Raw genomic sequence first — 12,873 nt, forward strand, 5'->3', positions numbered from 1 at the left:
CACTACCGTGCCTCTTGATTATTTTCATTTCTTTTTTTTGTACATATAATTTCTCATTTTGTTTTAATTGAATAAATCTTATTCATTTTTGTTACTTTAAATCACCGAGTTCACTCTTTTTCTTACCTTTCCCTGGATCCGACGAGCTACTCCGCAGCAATTAAATTAACTTAAAAGAACGGAACATTTCTCCCGAAAAATAGAACCGTTACAATATCACGATGTTTTTGTGGCGCGGTGAGGCGTGCGGTACGGGCGGCAAACAGCTGGCGCTTGTTGACGCGGCAAGCGCGCGGTGCGGGTGGTATGCCGCGGTTCGTAAGCGGGGTAGGCGCGCGGTGCGGGCGGTGTATCGTCGCTCGTAGGCGAGGTAGGCGCGCGGTGCTGGCGGTACGCTGGAAAACAGCGTGTATATCATACACGCTGCAATTTAATATATTTTATTAGGCGCAATGCGCCGTGTTTGGGCCGGGATGGATGGTCGGTCCCGGCCGTAACGATTAGCATCGTTACAAAGGAAATAGCAATAAAGGAACTCTCGAGGTTTAAACAAGGATAATCTTTTACCAAATTGTAAATCATTGTTCACTCCCCTCGACATCCAACAAATTTTGGTGGCAGCGATAGGATCTCTCATTCCGTGTGTCAAGAACAGCACTCAACAGAAGATTCCGGTTGGATCGAGGAAACGAACATTGGGTGAGAAGAAAAAAAATAAAGAAGAAAGAGAACGACATGTTCCTGGGTTAAAAGCATATATTTAAAACACAAAAAAATGAGAGAGAAAATACAAAAGAATCAAATACGTTGTGGGTCAACGACGTTGGTTGTCGGCTCCTGAAACAAAGAAAATTAGAAGCAGTCATTAAAAGGTGTCTTGCGAACTACGGGTTCGAAAGAGAAAGAAAGACACTGCAAACTCACAGTCTCGAGTTACACGGCAACACTGATCTAACTGAAGCCAAGCGGCGGGCAGTGACACAAGACGGAGATAAGAAAGCGGCTGGACGGTAATAGAGGAAAGAGTTCGAAATCCACTGTCGGAAACTCCGGAAGCGACAAGCAGACAAGCAGCTGTGACGGAAGAGCCAGGAAGGGCATCAAGGAAACAGCAAAGGATAGCCGAAATAGCGGCGAAGGCGACAAGGCAGCCAACGCAAGCAAAGCAGCGGAGCGGCGAAGCAGCGGTAGCGGCGAAGCGACGGTAGCAGCGAGGCAACGGTAGCAGCAAAGCAGCGAGAAAAGCTGAGGCAGCAGCACCACCTCAGATACAACTGTAAGCGGAGATATGGGTCAACCACTGTAAGTCGAATAAGTAATGTTTAAGTGCGAACGATACCTATGTTCAGCAACTGGTGTATGCGACGACGCGGATTACAATCTGAGCGAGTTGCGCGAACGTTACAAAGTCTTAGAAGGCTCTAAATTGTAAAACAAAACTTGTGAATTTTGGCCAGTGTGATTCTAGGACACAGTTAACAATATGTATATGTATATTAATGAAAATCTTTTTATTTGACGTTTCGATCCTTGGTTGGGATCCTCTTCAGAAATACAAGTACTGTAATAATGTTACAAATATAATACAATAATAAAACTTGTAATATAAAGGATCAAATACAAAAAGAAAAAACTAAAAGATCACTCACAAATAAATAAACAAATTCAATTGACATGTACAATGTATGTCACACATGGTAGACACAAATTATAAATTTCAGCACGTGCAAATAAAAAGATTTCCATTAATATACATATACACATTGTTAATTGTGTCCCAGGCTCACACTGGCCGTTTCCATAATTCACAAGTTTTGTTACAAAGTCATTTGCCGATTCGGGAACCAAGAACCGTGCCAGCAGCGTTATACCAGGAAGCGGAAATAAATAGGCGAGATTCGACAAGCGAAGAAAATCGAAATTTGTATCCAATCGTTATTGTAAAAAAAGAATTTCCGTTTGATTTAAATGGCAGTATTGCTGGACATTTACAAGGCGTAGTAAATTGCGAAAGAGTAGAAAACGATGGAACTCCGAGCAGTGATACTCAACGGTCATCTTTAGTTTTGTACAAAAGCGAATTGTTCAGAAATAACGCGATGGACGCGGACAGGATAGAACAATTAGATGACGAGCAGGTAATAGTTCGAGCTTGCAAAAATGTCGAGCGGGAGATCGACAGAATAAGAAGCGAGTTGGGCATAAGAGATACCGCTGGACGTGGGCCGCGGGGCCAAGCAAGTGAGCACAAGACCCCCCGTGGACGTAATGCTGCGTCAGCTAACACGCTCGTTTGAGCTAATGACTGCGCGCATGGATACGGCGACCCGTCACGTAAATGAACTACGCGAGCAACGCCGCAATACACGAGCGCACGGGGACGACGATCCGCCGGGGCATGATGACGCGTTCGACATAACATACGGACGAACAGCCGCAGACGTGCGTAGTCAGACCGCGCACTTGTATGGTTATATGACACTAAAGGAGGCACGTGCCATGATACCGACGTTCGATGGGAAATCACAGGCACAATTACGTGAATTTTTGAGCGCATGTACGTATGCAATAAAAAGTATAAATTTGGTTGATGAAAGAACTTTGCTAGAAGCGATATTGCGTACTAAACTGAAAGCAAGCTGGATTTCGAGACGCGAGATATTCATAGCTTCGAACAATTAAAGCACGAAGTAGAAAATAAATACTCAGCTAAAAAACATACAACCGAATTACAAATAGAATTTAGTTCTCTGAAACAAAAACACGAAGAAAGCGCGTTGAATTATGGGCAGCGCGTGAATCAACTCGCCATGGAGTTGTACGAGTCTATGGTCGAAGGAAAAGTACGCACTATGGAACAAAAACGCACAATATTGGAAATATCAAAAGAGCAAGCGTTACACCACTTTCAAATAGGGTTACGCGAAGAATTAAAATTAATCGTACGGTCGCGAAGTTATGCCACACTTCAGGAAGCCATACCCGGAGCAAGCGCGGAAGAAAAGGCAGCAGGAATAAGATCAAAAAGCCGCATGCCAACGCAAACGTGTAGCAATAATAAGAATTATAAATGCTACAAGTGCGGGAAACTCGGACACTACGGAAGAGAGTGTCGATCTAGCAGAACAAAACTGTCAAAATCGAGCAACGGAAGGGTAAATGCTGTGGACAAAACGTGCAGTTATTGTAAAAAAACGGGACATGTCAAGAAAAATTGCTGGTCATTGAACGGCAAAAAAAATAAAAAAGGAATTACAAAAGCAATACATGCAGTAAAAGATAAGAAAAAGAAAAGCCGAAGTGACGATAGCGAGTCATCGAGCGACGAAGAAGGCAATGGAAAAAAGAAAAAATCCGTCTCAGTAGCAGAATTGCAGGTAGCCAAGCTGCGCAAGCAGTTCTGGATATAGTAACCGTACCGATAAGAGAAACAAAGAAAGGCGAGGCAGAATTACTTTACGACACTGGAGCCACAGTGTCCTTGATTAGAAGAAAATACTTAAACGGGAGAACGCCAGCCGAAAAATAGAAATAAAATTGACAGGCGTTACAGGGCATCAGGCATGTGTCATAGAAAAAATCGTAGCCACCATACAGCTAAAAGATAGAGAAATCAAGCACCCGATCTACGTGGTGAAAGACGATTTTCCAATTAACTACCAAGGCATCTTGGGAAATGACTTCATTAAAAAGCATAACGCCAAGCACGATTACAGAGCGGGGAAACTTTTGCTTGGAAAAAATACGTTGCGGTTACGCCCGTTTAAGACTATAGAGTTACAACCCCGAAGTGAAACTATCATACAAGCGATAACTGATAGTAACTAAATCGGCATCGTGCAGGCAGAAGAAACTTAACCAGGAGTTTTCATAGGAAGTTGTTTAGTGCAGCCGAATAAAAATTTCTGTCCCGTGAGCATGATAAACACTACGAAGAAAATAGTAAAAGTAAGCACTCCGCACGTTAAGTTGGAGATGTTAGAAGAAGAGAATGAGACAGAAAGTAAAATAGCAAACGTAAGCGTAAAAGCAGAGAAGCCAGCACGTCGCGAAAGAGTAAAAGAGGCACTGCGAGTGAATTTAAATAAATAAGAGAGAGAAGCGTTATACGAGATATGTGAAGAATATCAAGACGTATTTCACCTTGTAGGAGAGCCGTTAACTAAACAAGCGCGGTAGAGCATAGAATACCTGTGAAAACTGATACCGCTTCGATAAACGTTAAGCCGTATAGATTGCCGCATAAGCAAAAGGTAGAGAAACAGATCAAGGAAATGCTGGAAAACGGAATAATACGCGATAGTGAAAGTCAGTGGAACGCACCACTACTGGTGGTTAAAAAAAAAACAGACGCGTCTGGCGTGAGAAAGTTAAGAATTGTAGTTGACTTTCGGCGATTAAATGAAGTAACAATAAGCGATTCTTTCCCGTTGCCAAATAACGCGGAAATATTAGATCAACTCGGAAATGCGTAATATTTCTCGGCGTTGGATTTGGCATCCGGGTACCATCAGATACCGATGAGTGAAGACGACAGGCGCAAGACGGCGTTTTCAACGCCGCATGGCCATTATAAATACAACAGAATGCCTTTTGGGTTAAAAAATGCGCCGGCAACATTTCAGAGATTGATGAACTCAATCTTGATAGGATTACAAGGCATAAAATGTTTTGTGTATCTCGACAACATCGTGATACACGGTGCAAGCTTGCAGGAGCACAGCAAACGGTTACGAGAAGTTCTTGACAGATTACGAAAACACAACTTAAAGCTGCAGCCGGATAAGTGCGAATTTTTCCGCAAAGAGGTCACATATCTAGGACATGTAATAACCGAAAAGGAGATATCACCGAATCCATAAAAAATAGAGGCAGTCAAGGGATTTCCGGTTCCGAAGAAAGCAAAAGATATCCAAGCATTCATAGGTTTGGCAGGGTATTATAGAAAGTTCATAGGCCAGTTTTCAAAGATAGCAAAGCCATTAACATAGTTGTTGCAAAAAGAAGTAGCGTTTGAGTGGAGTCCCGAGCAACAACGGGCGTTTGAGAATATAAAAGAAAAGTTAGTGAGCGCACCGTTGTTTGCATATCCCGACTTCGATAAAGAGTTCGTTGTCACAACCGACGCATCAGGTTACGCGGTCGGCGCGGTGCTATCGCAAGGTGCGGTAGGTCAGGACCGGCCAATTGTATACGCGAGCCGTGTGCTGAATAAAGCAGAGCGCAACTACAGCACGACAGAGAAGGAACTACTCGCGATAGTATGGGCAGTAAAGCATTTCGGGCCTTATTTGTACGGGACAAAGTTTAAGATTGTCACCGATCACAAGGCGCTGGTATGGCTTTTCAATGTCAAGGACCCCGGGTCGCGGCTCGTGCGGTCGCGACTAAAGCTCAAAAAATATGACTACGAGATCGTGCACAAGAAAAGAAAACCGAATACCAACGCAGACGCGCTAGGTAGAATCCCCGCGGAAGCATGCACGTGCGAAGCGAAGAAGAGCGAGAAAGCAGACGAAGAGACGAGCGAGAAGCGAGAACTCACCGAGGAAGAAAAGAGACAGATACTCTACGAGTATCATGATTCACCGGTGGGCGCGCATCAAGGAATAGCCCGTACGATAAAAAGAATAAGAATAAAGTACGATTGGCCTAAGCTAACGAGCGACGTGGAGAATTATATTGCGAAGTGCGAGTCTTGTCAGAAGAATAAGTTGTCCCGAAAAATAAAAGTACCGTTGGTAATTACCGACACGCCGGTAAAACCTTTTGAAAAATGCGCGCTTGAAATTGTTGGTCCGTTACCGGTGACAAGTAACGGAAATAAGTATTTGCTGACCTTTCAGGATAGCCTCATGAAGTTCAGTAAGGCAATACCCGTTCCGAACGAAGAAGCCGCGACGATAGCAAAAGAATTCGCGGCGAAAATTGTATGCGAGCACGGAGTACCGGAAACAATTTTAACCGATAGAGGTACTAATTTTGTTAGCAAATTGTTCAAAAACGTTTGCAAACTACTCCGGATAAATAAAATACAAACGACGGTTTATTATCCGGAAAGTAACGGCGCGTTGGAACGATCACACAGAACGCTAGCCGAATATACGCCATTACATAAACGAAGATCAGACGGATTGGGACGAGTAGGCACCGTACGCCATGTTCGCCTATAATACGACGCCGCACACAGCCACGGGCTTCACACCCTTTGAGTTGGTGTACGGGAGATGCGCGGAGTTGCCAACCGCGTTAACTTAATCACCGTCAACGCAGTATAGTCGCGAAAATTACGCGCAGGAGTTGAAAGAACGACTACGAGCAGCAAATCGCGTGGCGCGAGAGAAACTCAGAGAAGAAAAGAAAAAGCCGAAACGTTACTATGACAAAAAGACAAGCAGCGTTCAGCGTATGGGAAAAAGTCTTGCTGTATGACGAAACACTGAGAAGAGGCAGGTCAAAAAAGCTAGAGTCAAAGTGGATAGGACCTTACGTAGTAGTCGCAAAGATGACAGACGTGACATATGCAATCAAGGCGGGACGGCGCACGCAGAATGTGCACGTCAACAGGCTGAAAGCCTTTATAGAAAATTAAAAGGTAGTAGTCGCTTACCATCACTCGGAGTCAGAGAGAATGATGAGGGGCGGTGAGACGCGGGGGGGGGGGGCCCAGGCAGATCACCTTCTCGTGGTCCTCGTCGTCCTGAGAATGATCAACGGGAGGCTCCGGATCAGGGGAAGCGGGCGGCGGAGGCCGCGAGCACAAGATCACCTCCGGTGAGCTCGGTGGTGACGGCGGCGGTCCCATGGATGTGCGGAGCGTCGCGGAGCGCTCGAAATCAAAGCTCTCCTTGGAGCTCTCAAGGGTTTCCTCGGAGCTCTCGTCAGGGGAAACTGCGGATATCTCTTCGGAAGGGGTGCACGAATCACACGGTGACAAATAGGTAGAGGACGACATGTTAAAAGGACTAGAAATTTTCTTATGATTATTCCAGGGAAAAAAGAGACACTTACAAATTTCACAAAAAAAACCACTTACACTGTACGGTAGTCGGTAGTCAGCGGAGTACTGGTGCTTGTTGTCGCAAAGAACCATGGTCCAAGGTACGAAAGACAGCAGGGCGTCTCAAATATAAGTCTTACAAGGAGAAGCTACAAAGTGGCTCCTGCCGATTCGATTCATTTTTGCTACACGTGTAGGCCATGACTAGAACTTCAACAGGGTAAAGTAGTAAGACGCACTTCTCAGGCATTGCAGAGAAAATCGAGTTTTAAAATTTCAGAGCTCGTTATATAACATAATAAGATATACAGGTCGCAAGAATCGCGTGGCGCAGCGAGTAAGCGCTATAGTTCTTAAGTACGAGGTCGCCGGTTCGGTTCACATTGCTGGTTTTAATTTTTTTTTTTTTTTTTTTTTTTAATTGCCCTATATAATTTGCATTACAAATATATCACATGTAAGTTAATAATTAATATAAAAATAAATAATTTTAAAACCTCCACAATTTGTTAGTTTCCATCATCGCCGTCACAAAACAGCCTGTTTTTTATAAGTATTTTAGTTTCTGTATTGACTTTGAATGTTAAGTTGTTTTTACATATTAGATAAATAATTATTAGTAGTACAACAATGGGAACTATGGGATTGGAATTTATATAATTTTTGTGTATTTCTTACTTGGAAATGTGATTGTAAGAAAATCATACACAAGCATTTTTGGAAAATTGAATTTTTATTTTCTATTGGTGATTATACACGCAGCTTATGTTTTATGTCAACGATAGAGTACATGAATTAGGGTGATATTTATCATAAAAACAGGAGAAACAATAATTATTCCGGCATCTAGCACACGTAATAAATGCTGTGTTTTTACAAGAGCAAGGTGTTTTTAAAACGTCTACCGCAAAGCAAGCTTGGTTTACGTTCATAAATACTTCCCTGTCATTACAAAGTTTAGCCGCAAACCACGCGTAATGTAACATATCATAAAATATTGGCGCGGATAACTGATGATGCACAATTGANTGTATTTTGATACAATCTTCTCTAGACGTTATTTCTCTGTTTCTTTCGATGAGGTAGGCACAATTCTGTAATCTTTTAATTAAGTTTTTTACTTGCCGGTAGAAATACACGTCGCATGGCTGTACTAACAGAGTGCATTTTGGAGGAATTACTTTAATGCTGCACGTTGGCAGACCTTCTTTATCCTGAAAAATTTCGTAGTATAAACTCAAATTTGTTTGTCCTTCCCAAGAATCAATAAGCAGAAATTTTTCTTCAAGACATTGTTTAAGAAGTCTTTGTATAACGTTGTGAGTTTACCCGACTTTGACGATGTAATGACTACGTTTTTATATTTTGCCGCATAGTCATCTATTGTTTTTTGTATTCGTGGTCCAAATGAACTAGTGCTTTCTTGTAAACACACGAAGACAGATGGTAATAGTTTCCCGGATAAATTGACAGAATATTGTGCCGTATACGAGTGCATCACTTTATTTAGGTTCTTTCGCTGAACAAAAACCACTTTTGATCCTTGCTTGGCAAGAGTTCGGTTGTAGACCGATTGGTATTGACACCTTGAAAATATGATTCACATATAAATACCGTATTATCGCTAGAAATGTAATTAATACTGACCAAACAGGTATTGTCAAGAAAAATTGTATTCTTTTAAATGTAATTCATATAAAAGAATATATGTAATTGATGTAAAAGATATGTAATTTATATAAAAGAATACAATTTTTCTTGACAATATGTAATTCATATAACAGAGTACAAGATCCTTGTGGTAATGTAGTATAAAAGCCCGAGTCTGGATTCGAAAGGTTTCGGCGGCAGCCAGGATTTCATCCACTGTTTCTTTCTCCGACACAAATTTTGTGACCTTTCTTTGCCGGATTCGATGTCTGCATTTGAAAAGTTTGACCCACGCATCGGAAGCTTTGAAATTCAACTCTGGGAATTGGCTAGCAGCAGATAAAGCCCATTGCTGCAAGTTTCTCGTCGTGACCGGCTGATTGCGTTGTCAAGCTTCTTCAAATCGATCATAAGTCCACGAATCAATTATATTATATTTATTTATTTTTGTTCTACCACTTTTTACTTGCTTTTTCCATTTTCTTAAAGTTTTCATACTCTTGAGACGGGATGCTCCCTTTTTTTGAAGACTCTTCAGGTTCCAGTTTGGATGTTCATTTGCTAAATTCACAATCTTTATTTTAGAATCCAGCGAAACATCATCAATGTCTGGTTTTATTTTTATTTCATCGGGCTCGTAACCTTCTGATGATGATTCGAAGGCTTGGACTTCTTCAAACACGCCTTCTTCGTCTACTTCTTCAAAGAGAATGAGTTCGTCTTCTACGATAACTTTTTTTTCCGCTAGCATTTTCAACGTGAGGCGATATATTTCTTCTCCGATTTGAATATGTTCGTCAGTTATACCTGCAGAAAGTTTCGACGCGATGAGATCATTTTGAAGAAAGAACTGCTCACAATATACCAGTGCAATTTTTAATCGCGTTTTAGAAACTTCACTGTGAAGATAATCTGCGCTAACTTCACTTTCTTCTGACGTCGAAAAGCCAGGTACAGACGGCGTTATTAATTCGAAGAATAGGCGCGGGGATCGGAGGGCAGCGGGGCGGATGCTCGTAGCGCCAACGGGCGCCGGGTGTCCACGTAGTTGTGGACACCCGATTGCTACTAGTTAGTTANTACGGCGCCCGTTGGCGCTACGAGCAACCGCCCCGCTTGCCCTCCGATCCCCGCGCCTATTCTTCGAATTAATGATGCTGTCTATACATTACTGGATTTCATATCAGACATTTTCCGTGAGTTTAAGCGTGCGAACTGTATGAGTAGTATGTGGGCACTTATGGCGCGTCAAAACAAACCCCCTCCACCTGGCCCCCCACCACTTCTGGCGTCATTGCCCAACCAGGGTGGTTTTCTCCCTCCCTTGATGGTGATTGGCCACGCCCACTAGAGGGGATAAAAAAGTGACATGATTTATGACCCCATAAATTTTTTATACATTTTTCATAAATTTTTATAATTTTCTAAAAATGTGTATTTAAAATTTTTTTTGTTGAGGAATTTGTGTGGGAGGAAAGTTCAAGAATGTTCTCGAGTAAGATTTTTTTATTAAAAGAGTATATATTTATTTAAAACTCCGTTTCGAAGCGTGGCTGGTACTGGCAATGGCGGCGCTCCGATGTTGTTGCCTCGTGCGTTCAAACGTGTGAGAGCAAGTTGACGTCGGTTGAGTGAGGAAGTGTAAGGGCGGGGGTGGCATCGGTCCCGAGAAGAATCAATCAGCGCCTGGGCACTTATGGCTCCCAATGAGCGAGGTTCAGGGGTAGTTGATAGGGATGATAGGGCCCCCAAGGAAGGACCAATGAGCGTCTGGGCACTTATGGCTCCCAATGAGCGTGAAGCATAGTTGAGGGCGTCTAGGCAAAATCGAAATCGAAGCAGGCGTCGCAAGGCTGTGACTAGAAAGTCAGAGATGTAATATAAAAAATGAATTTACGTGTCCGAATTTTTTCTGAACGATTTTCATATTCGCGAACTTGTACGTGCGGGTTGACACGTGCGTGCCGATGAGAACATAAGTTTTTTGAAGACAAAAAACGGTTTATGACTCGGGACCGTTAAATCTGTATGTTCGTGGGGGGTATCAAGAGCGTGCCGATGAGAACATAATTTTTTTTGAAGACAAAAAACGGTTTATGACTCAGGGCCGTTAAACTTGTTCGCGCGAGAAAATTCTACAAGAGTTTTCGATGGGTATTCAATGTAGAATAAAATGTTTATAAAAATGCCTCTTTAAAGAATTGTTTATTGTTTTTCATACACATATGCACTCATGTGTGGGTAGCTACGACACGAGGTAAATGTAAACTAAAAACTATGTGTCGTACACGGATGATATATAGAAATAATTTGTAACTTTTGAAAATAATTGTTAATCTACCGTTGAAACAAAAGTGGTGGTGGTGGTAAAATAAGTTGATGCTCATGCGCACAAGAGGGTAAAATTGCTATAAATAGAGCGATGTAAATACATTTTGATCATTATTCTGTTGCAAACAGTTGCGGCTGGCGCTTGAAATATCTTTTTACGCGGTAAATATTGGTTTAAAAGTGTGTGTAATGTGAAAAGTGCAAAGAAATGGCGATGAATATTGAAAAAGAGCAAGTTGAATCCAGCGTAAAATCGTGCATGGGAATCATCAAGAAGCAAAATGAGAGGCATGAGATGCTGCTTTCCACCGTGTATGGATTAAATAATTCTCATACGAAGAGAATTCAAGTAGGATTGCTCCCTGATGTAAAGAACGGATTTTTTTATCCTGCTATTAAATTATGTGGAAATGGAACAAATATCATATGGCTCGATGCTGACGCGTGGAAAAAATTGCAAGATATCATGCCGTTAATAAGTCTGTACTTGGACGGAGGAAAATACAAGACAGAGCCGATTGTAATAAATAATAATATCACAATTGCATTTACTACGGCATATGGAGCGAAGGCTGTATTAATTTCACACAAAGAGTCCGGAGTAGAGGAAACATCTAACAGCGAGACAATGAGAGAAGAAGATTCGGATTGTTCCAGAGTGAAGAAGCGCAAGATATTTTCTGCTTCTGTTGTTATGCAAAAACCAACATTTCTCGGTNTGCAAAATATAGCGCAATGTGTTAACGCGTATATGGAACACTTGGATATATTAGCATCCAGCGTTAGCGAATGTTCCAAGTATTTAATACAAGAAACAGAATTGTTACTCCCGAAAGCTTATGTAAACGCAGACATTATGAAATTAACAATTAAAGGTAATTACAGCAATATCGAACGTGCTGTACAGACGCAAATAAAAAATTTACCGTTTCTAGATACGTACTTTACCNTGGTATTTCTAGAAATGTGTACACTTTATTTGGATAATGTTCAAATTATTTTAGCAAAGCATTAAAAGTAATGTCTTCTCTCAGTTTGATTGTATACAAAAAATATATTTTAATTTTTTTGTTAATAAAAATGAAAATATGATGTCTTTCTATAAAATACAGGGTGAGTTATCTGAATCTATCACCTCTAATAACTCGTTTGTGTGGCCAGGAATCAAAAAAAGTTTTATATAAAAGTTGTAGGGTTTCGAGAGGGAACCAAAATGGCGTACCTTTCAACTTTTGATTTTGACCAAAAAAGGGTTACTTCACCCGGAAGTGGTTTTTTTAAAATGGAAACTTCCTTTTTTGACACCGGAAAATGAAACCGCGGAAAATTTTACGTTCAGATATAACTTTGGCTGTTTTAAAATTTTCAAGATGGCAAACGAAGATGGCGGACAAAAATTTTAGTTAACCAATTTGCACCAACTTAAGTTTACGAAAGTTTTTGGGGTTGCTGATCGCGAATCTGAAGTCAGATTTGCAAAATTCAAAATGGCGGATCCAAGATGGCGGACCAAGATGGCGGACGAAATTTTTAACCGAAATTAATAGAAATTACTACTCTTAGCACTACCCAGAAACAACGGCGTGGACGTGGTAGTTTTTTGTTCCCTTCGGGGTGCTTTATTTACGTGAGTCCCCTTGCCTCTCACTATCGAAGTGCTTTATTTACGTGAGTCCCCTTGCCTTTCACTATCGGGGTGCTTTATTTAGTTAATTTTTAACTTCCATTTTTAACTGCCATCAGTCGGCAGTACGTCTAAAACATTACTCACAATCGGCATTAGCAGAACACCATTTGGAAACTGGTCACAAAATTATGTTTGACCAAACCCAAGTACTAAACAAAACTAGGGCTTACTTCCCTAGAAAATATACAGAATCTCTGGAGATATA

The sequence above is a fragment of the Pseudomyrmex gracilis genome, unplaced genomic scaffold (genome assembly GCF_002006095.1).
Source record: "Pseudomyrmex gracilis isolate BER0280 unplaced genomic scaffold, ASM200609v1 scaffold_743, whole genome shotgun sequence".
NCBI lineage: Eukaryota > Metazoa > Arthropoda > Insecta > Hymenoptera > Formicidae > Pseudomyrmex > Pseudomyrmex gracilis.